This window comes from Lonchura striata, chromosome 2 (assembly GCF_050655825.1).
Source record: "Lonchura striata isolate lonStrDom1 chromosome 2, ASM5065582v1, whole genome shotgun sequence".
NCBI lineage: Eukaryota > Metazoa > Chordata > Aves > Passeriformes > Estrildidae > Lonchura > Lonchura striata.
In genome coordinates, this window is record NC_140704.1 from 155271986 (window position 1) to 155279963 (window position 7978).

Below are 7978 nucleotides of genomic sequence, written 5' to 3' on the forward strand. Positions count from 1 at the left end.
TTAGATCACTGATGATTTCCAGGGCCTTTGAGTCAGAAAACAGCCTGGAAACCCCATCCTGGGAATCCCATCCTGGAGAGCCCAGCAAAACCACCAGGGTTCACCCAAATTTCCTGATTTCCTCCTCTTGGAGCTTCACCCTCCATAATAAAAATCTCCCAGCCCACGGACCAGCCCTTCCAGCCTGGTGGGAAGGGGATTTGATTCCCTCCTATATTAAGGACACAACACAAGAGGAGAAGGTCCCTGCGCTGTCCTTGTCCCTTCACATCCCACTGGCTCCGTGACCCCACAGCGGCTCCTCTGGAGCTGTCACTGGCTCCAAATCCATGCTCCTGCCTTTTCCTGGGGATAACAGAGGGAAAAGAGCAAGAGAGGGTTGATATGGATTGGTGGTGGGACACTGGAGCCAGGCCAGGTGCTCTCACTGCAAATAAATCTAATAAATTTGGAATTTTTTTGAGGGATTGGGGGCTGGAGCTGCCTCCAACCGCTCCCAGTCCAGGAGCAGAGCAGGATTTCTCCTGCTCCTGGATTTCTCTGTGGGATCCCTTGCTCCCCACCCCATGGGAAGGGACATCCCCAGCCCCACCTCTGCCTTCCCGAGCATCCGTATGGAATTCCAGCCTCCTCTCCAACCTGAGCCCACTGGAGGGCAGCAGCACCCTGTGCAATGCACCCACTGCCCACAGCCCCCCCAAAATCTGCCCAGCCGGGCACCCCCCACCCACGCTGGCACCCAAGGCCGGGCACGGGTGTCCCTGGGGTGCTTTGGAGTCCAGTGCATCCCAAAAAAAAAAAAAAACCGGCATAAACAGCAGTTTTAGTCCCTATATCCTGAAAATTCCTGCTGGGAAAAGTGTGCAAAGCCAAACATTTGCAGTGCAGCTACACCCTGAGCTCCTAGCAAACCCCATCCCGTGAAGGGCTGGAATTTTCCTGGAAGCAGTGGGAGCACCACCCTGCTCCTAAAAGCTGGAGCGTTCATCCCTCGTCTCCCTGTGGGGCTGCAGAGAGGGAATTGCTCCCCTGGGCTGATCCTAAAAGCTTTGCCAAGGCGCTCGCTCCGATTTCCAAGGTCAGCTCTTGGTCCGAGGTCCCCTTTTGGCCCGAGGTCCCCTCCTGGTCCTGTCCCCCCAGCACCTTGGAGGTACAAAAACCCTTCAGTGTCACCTCGGGTGGCAGCAAACACCGAGAAGTTCATCAGGCCACCAAGAGGGGCTTCACCGGGGTTGGGGGTGTGAAGCCACCAGGGCTGGGGAGCTCAGCTGGAGGACTGGGACCTGCAGGGGTGACACCGGCAGGTTCAGGAGTGGCGATGGCACCTGGTGGAGCTGCAGAGGGCAGAGCTGGGACACGCTGGATCCTGCTCTCCCTTCGTCACCCTGAGCCGCCCTGGTCCCAGATTGTCACATGTGGGGCACGGGTGTAGCTCCACATCCTCTGGCCACCCTTGGGTGTCAGGTGGGTGGGAGTTCAGGTGCACCCGAGGGTGCTCAGCTCCAAAAATTGTCCAGCTGGGATGAGAGAGGGACAGCAGGGACCTGCCTGTCCCCAAGGCGCCTCATCCTCAGCTGCTTCCTGTGGGGGACAAAAGCTGGGATGGGGATAACCCCTTATCCCATCCCATGTGTGATCCATGGGGAGTTCTTGACCACCTTCTCATGCACGGGAACTTGGGGATAATATGGGAATAACATCCCATCCCATCCCATCCCATCCCGTCCCGTCCCGTCCCGTCCCATCCCATCCCATCCCCATCCCATCCCATCCCATCCCCATCCCCATCCCATCCCATCCCATCCCATCCCATCCCGTCCCGTCCCGTCCCGTCCCGTCCCGTCCCATCCCATCCCATCCCCATCCCATCCCCATCCCCATCCCCATCCCGTTATCCCATCCCATCCCATCCCATCCCCATCCCATCCCATCTCCATCCCATCCCCATCCCATCCCCATCCCATCCCCATCCCATCCCCATCCCATCCCATCCCATCCCATCCCCATCCCATCCCATCCCATCCCATCCCCATCCCATCCCATCCCCATCCCCATCCCCATCCCATCCCATCCCATCCCCATCCCCATCCCCATCCCGTTATCCCATCCCATCCCATCCCATCCCCATCCCATCCCATCTCCATCCCATCCCCATCCCATCCCCATCCCATCCCCATCCCATCCCCATCCCATCCCATCCCCATCCCCATCCCCATCCCGTTATCCCATCCCATCCCATCCCATCCCCATCCCGTTATCCCATCCCATCCCCATCCCATCCCCATCCCCATCCCCATCCCATCCCATCCCCATTCCCATCCCATCCCATCCCATTCCCACGGATGGGAACAAGTGTCTCCCATATGGAAGCAGGTTAGACGTGGCCCAGGTGGAGCTGGCCTGGCAGCAAGACAGGGATGGAGAAGGGAATCTCCTTGGATCCCTGTTTTCCGTAGGATGCTGGTGCTTTCAGAGAGTCTCTGCTCTGTAGTCCAACAGAGGAGGGAGGAATGTCCTGCAATGGAGAAATGGGGGATTGTGATGGGAAGAAGGGAATTTTAGGGACCTGGAAGTCAGTGGGGACCCCGTCATGGCTTGAAAAAAGCCCAGATGGTGTCATCTCACTCTTCATGGCCAGATCACAAAAACATGGAATGGTTTGGGTCGGGATCCATCCCATTCCAACCCCTTCCATGGATACGGACACCTTGCCCTATTCCAGAGTTTCATCCAACCCAGCCTTGAATATTTCCAGGGATGGGGATTCCACAATTTCTCTGGGCAACCTGTGTGGTTGGGCCAGGCAGGGATTTGCCTTAGGATCCTGCCCAACTCCTGGAAACCAGGGAAAACGAAACCCTGCAGCAGCTGGAAAAGCTTCGTCGCAACACCCAGCTGCGCTTCGGGATGAAATTCCTGCCTCTCCTCTTCCCTTTTTCTCCATTCCTGCCTGCCTTAGACTCTCCCAGCAAGCCCATCCTATTTTTTTTTCCCATCTCAGGAGCAATCCTCTTTTTCCCTGCAGTCGCCCTTTCGCCAGGGTCTGGTCTGTAATGGGAAGGACAGAACGGAGGCGTTCGGAAATGGCTCCTGAATCTTTAATAAAGCAAACATTGCCTGGGCCATAAACATGGGATGACAGCTCCAGAGGCTCCCAGGATTCCTTACTTAACTCTGCTGTAATGGCTTTAATGGCCCGGCAGGGAGCTGAGGTGAAAGTCCTATTAAAAAATGGATTCCTGAATTTAATTGAGGCTCCATCTGTGGGGGAAGACGGAGGAGAGGTCGCTCCACAAGAGAGCTGGAAAAAAAAAACATTCCTGCAGCAATCCCCAGCGCAGCTGGTGGCCCTGGGAATGTGGAACATTCAGTGGTGCCTCTGTGGGATTGTGCTTTGCCTGAGAGGGGACATCCCAGTTTGGATGCTCCCTTTGCAGGGAATGAGGATCCACGAAGCCCCTGGGAAGTGCTGGAAGCGCCTCCATCCATACTGGGAAGTACGTGGCCTCACAGGAGGAATGAGGGACGGTCATCCCACCTGTACCTGTCCAACCTGCACATGGCCTTCCAGTGACCCTTCAGTGTCCAGCTCTTCCCACTGGATTCCTGTTCCCATCCTTATCAGCCTCATCAATCCATTTACTCCGTCAATCCATCAATCCATTAATTCATCTCTATCTGTTATCTATCCACCAATCCGAGCTTCCTATTTATCCATATATCTATTCATCTGCCCATCCATCCATCCATCCATCCATCCATCCATCCATCCATCCATTCATCCCTCATCCATCCATCCCTCATCCATCATCCATCCATCTATCCATCCATCCATCCATCCATCCATCCATCCCTCTTCCCATCCATCCATCCATCCATCCATCCATCCATCCATCCATCCCTCATCCATCCATCTATCCATCCATCCATCCATCCATCCATCCATCCATCCATCCCTCATCCATCCATCCCTCATCCATCATCCATCCATCCATCCATCCATCCATCCATCCATCCATCCCTCATCCCTCATCCATCCATCCATCCATCCATCCATCCATCCATCCATCCATCCGTCCATCCATCCATCCCTTCATCCATCCATCCATCCATCTCTCATCCATCCATCCATCCATCCATCCATCCATCCATCCATCTCTCATCCATCCATCCATCCATCCATCCATCCATCCATCCATCCATCATCCATCCATCCATCCATCCATCCATCCACCCACCTCCATCCTCCCACTGATCCATCCATTTCTCCATCTATCCCGAGCTTTTCCCCGCTCAGGGAAGATTTTCACACTGAGACCTTTGCGGGTCACCAGCGATGAGCACAACATTCCAGCTGGGAGACATCCCAGTGTCCTGGATCATCACGATCTATGGTTTAACACCCAGAGATGGGGTTATTTTCCCAAAAAAAAACCTGTTGGAAGATGGATGGATAAAGGGACAAACAGACAAGAAGCAGGTGGATGGACAGGAGGAAGGAAAGAGGAAATATTTGGGATCAGGCTGGGAGATCAGTGGGAATCAGCCACTAATTAGTGAAGGAGTTGGGAAAGGAGGAATTCACTCCTTCCTCCCCCCATCCCACTGCTGGCGAGCCCCGCCCTGAGTCAGCAGCTCTGCCGAGGTCACGCCACCCCCGCTATTAATTGGATTAATAAAGATGTTCGTCATGGAGGTAATTAGCTGCTAATTGGGGATGACAAGGTTGTCAGGCTTTGTCCCTCCAAGGGACAATTTCCCGTTCCAGGCCCTCCCCTTTCCCAACACGCTCAAGTCAGTGGCATTAATTAAAAATCACGGAGTCCTTCACCTTGTGCCGTGGAGTCCTGGGGAAATTCCCACCTCGGGAGCCCGGGAGACAGGTCAGGGTGGTGGCATTGTCACCTCCAGCCACACCTCAGCCGAGTATCCCAACCTTTTGAAGGAAAACCAAACTGCAACCCCCATAGCACGCAGGAATCCTTTTTCTCCCAGACAAGGAAAAGCTCTTTGGAAAATGTTTTGTTAAAAGAAAATTCCCTGAGGAAAGACCTCAGCGTAATGATATCTCAGGGATGAGACATTCCCGTTCTCCCCAAACTTTCCCTGCCCTTTCCCTGGAGTGAATCCCTGTCAGTCACCAGCTGCGGATCGTCTCTGCCTCTCCCAGTCCTTTTTTGTGGGAATGTCCGACATACATCCAAAATAATTCCAAACATGTTGCCTCATACGGCCACAATGCCCCGGGGATAATCCTGAACAGCTGGATGAGGAATCCTGCTGGGCCTGGATGCTCTGCACAGCTGGATGCTGAGCTGGGCATGGATCCTGCACAGGGGTGAGGAGCCTGGCACAGCTGGACACGGCTCCGGCACAGCTGGATGCTGAGCTCCGCACATCTGGATGATGGGGGGGCGCTGATCCGGAACTGTGCATGGGCTGGTGCCGGGTCTCGCGTGGGATTGAGGAGCCTGGCACAGCTGGAAAGTGAATCCAGAACATCTGGATGCTGAGCTCCACGTGGGAATCCAGAGCCTGCCACAGCTGGATGCCGAATCCAGCCCAGCACATCTGGATGCGGCCCAGCCCTGCAGGAAATCAGGTGCGGCCTCAACACCTCCGCAGCCTGGAAGTGCTGAATTTTCGGGATCAAATAACAAATCCAGGCTTAACTGGGAGAACAGAGCTATTCCCACAGTGTGGGATGTGAGGAAAACCAGGGAGTCACCACCCGGCAAAGCTCAAAAATTACCAGCATGTGGGACAGGGAGAGTTGGGAATTCAGTGCCCCTTCCCACAGTGGGAACTGGTTGGGGTGGGAGGTGACTCAAAGCTTGAAGAAAACAGGGAATGTTCTGTGGCATGCAGGGATTTGGGTGCGTTTTCCTTGGATTCAGGTCAGCCTTGCCAGAAAATTTGACTTTTTCTCTGCCTGGTTGGCTTGGAGCTCCTAAATCCCTTGGTTTTGCTCCATAGGGATGGGAAACTGAGGCACGTAGGGGCAGCTTGGCTGCTCCACTTATCTTTTATCTTCCCTAATCACGAGGCTGAGGGATGGGAGTTGTTCCCTCAGCTTTTTATGGGATACAATCCCATTATTTAATCCTTGCTGAGCCCAGATCTGCCTCCCTGCCCTGGCTCTCTGTGCTGGAAAACATGGATATATTAAAGTGGATATTAAATTGCTGGAACAGCCATTAAAAATTGCCATCCATGTGGAATGCTGCTCGGATAATGATCCTACAGAGACTTAGATTTCTTAATTACCCATTTTAGGATGTGTTGACTTTATCCTGATTTTTTTAATATATTTTTTTTATCTTTCCTTTAAATCAGGCTGAGGCAAACACGAATGTTTCTGTGGTTTTGGCATCCCAAAATAGCCTTTTCCCTTCCCTATCCACAGGGAAACGCTGCAGGTGTTGTGTCATCCTGATGGTTTTTTCCCAGCAAAATTCAGCTGAAAAGAATGGGAAAAAAACTGGGAAAGTGGGAAATTCATCCCGCTGGATTTCTATCCTGATATCAGGACAGGTAGAACAGGAAAGAAGAGTTTTGATCCCTGAACCTGCCTGTTCCAAGAGGTTCGGGCTCTGTTTTCCATGTTTTTCTCCACAGAAAGGAAGGAAAAGGATGAAAACATGGTTGGAGAAAAGAGGTCAGACTCAGGAACGCTTCCAGGCTCATTCCCAACGGATGAAAGGTGAAAAGGAAAATGGGGAAGAACCAGCAATGTTTCCCAAATTCCTCTGGGAACACCTGCAGTGGTGGAGAGGCTAGAGGGATGTCACAAGGTCTGGAATGCCCTTGTTCCCTGTTTTTTTAAGCCAAGACCAGCTTTGGGAAAGCTCTGGAATGAGAAGGGCAGGAATCTCCAAGGAAAATCACGGCCAGAGCAATAAATCCTTGGAGTGGGGCTGATGACATAATAATGGTGCTATGATGTCATCCCAGTCCTTCCCATTGATTTTTCCTTCCTTTTTTCCCACTTTCCCTCTCACTGAAGAGGCTTTTTCCATCCATTACCCCGCCCAAGCCCACACAGACTCCGCTCCTGTGGCTCGTTAGATCCGGAGGTATCGACTGATCCCAACGCTGGGAGAGGGTGGAAAAGAGGGATCTGCGTGTGGATGCAGGATCCTGGGAGTCCCCACTCCAGGGAGACCCTTCCTGAGGCACCAGGATGCTTCTGGGAGCCGGGAAGACCAATTGGGCTCTTCAGCCTCATCCAGAGGGAACAGGAGCTCAGAGTCGGGCTGGATTTTTGTGCAATTCCTGTTCCATGAGTTCAGGATGGTTTTGGGGAGGGCCTTTAAAGGTCATCCAGTCCAATTCCCTGCAATAATCAGGGATACCTTCACTAGATCTGACTGTTCAGCATCTCATCCCACCCTTTCCACATTTTTCCTCATAATGAAGAAAGAATTTTCCCTCTTCCCCCTCCAAATCTGGGTCAGCATCCACATTGCACCGGCATCCAGAGCTGCTCTTCCATGCCGTGAGGAAGCCAAGCTGGAGCCCCAGCTCCTTCCCCCTCACCTTGCAAGGATTTTCCCTGTCCCAGCATTCTGGCTCCAGCAGGAAAAGTACCAGGCGAGCTGGCTCCTCCGGAGCAGACAGAATTCCGTTGGAATTGCAAGGACAAGCACTAATCCTGAGGCTCCAGCTTGCCAAGGAGCAGGGAGCAGCTTCCCAGCAGGATCCCTTCTCCAGCCCCTCTGTCCCTCTCCATCGCTTTTTTCCAGCCTCAAGGATGGAGGGAAAAGCAGGAACACCCCCTCATATTCTGTTTTCCAAGGAAGAATAACCCATCCTACAACAGGAGTGTGGCCCTGAAGAGTTTCCCATCCAAAATCTGGGAATAAATACATGGATGTGGAGATGATTCCTGGCAGGTTTGGAAGTGTTGAAACCACGTCAAGCCCCGGGGAGCTTGAATCCCACCAGGATGTCCCAGTTTCCTGGGAACAGCTCCTCC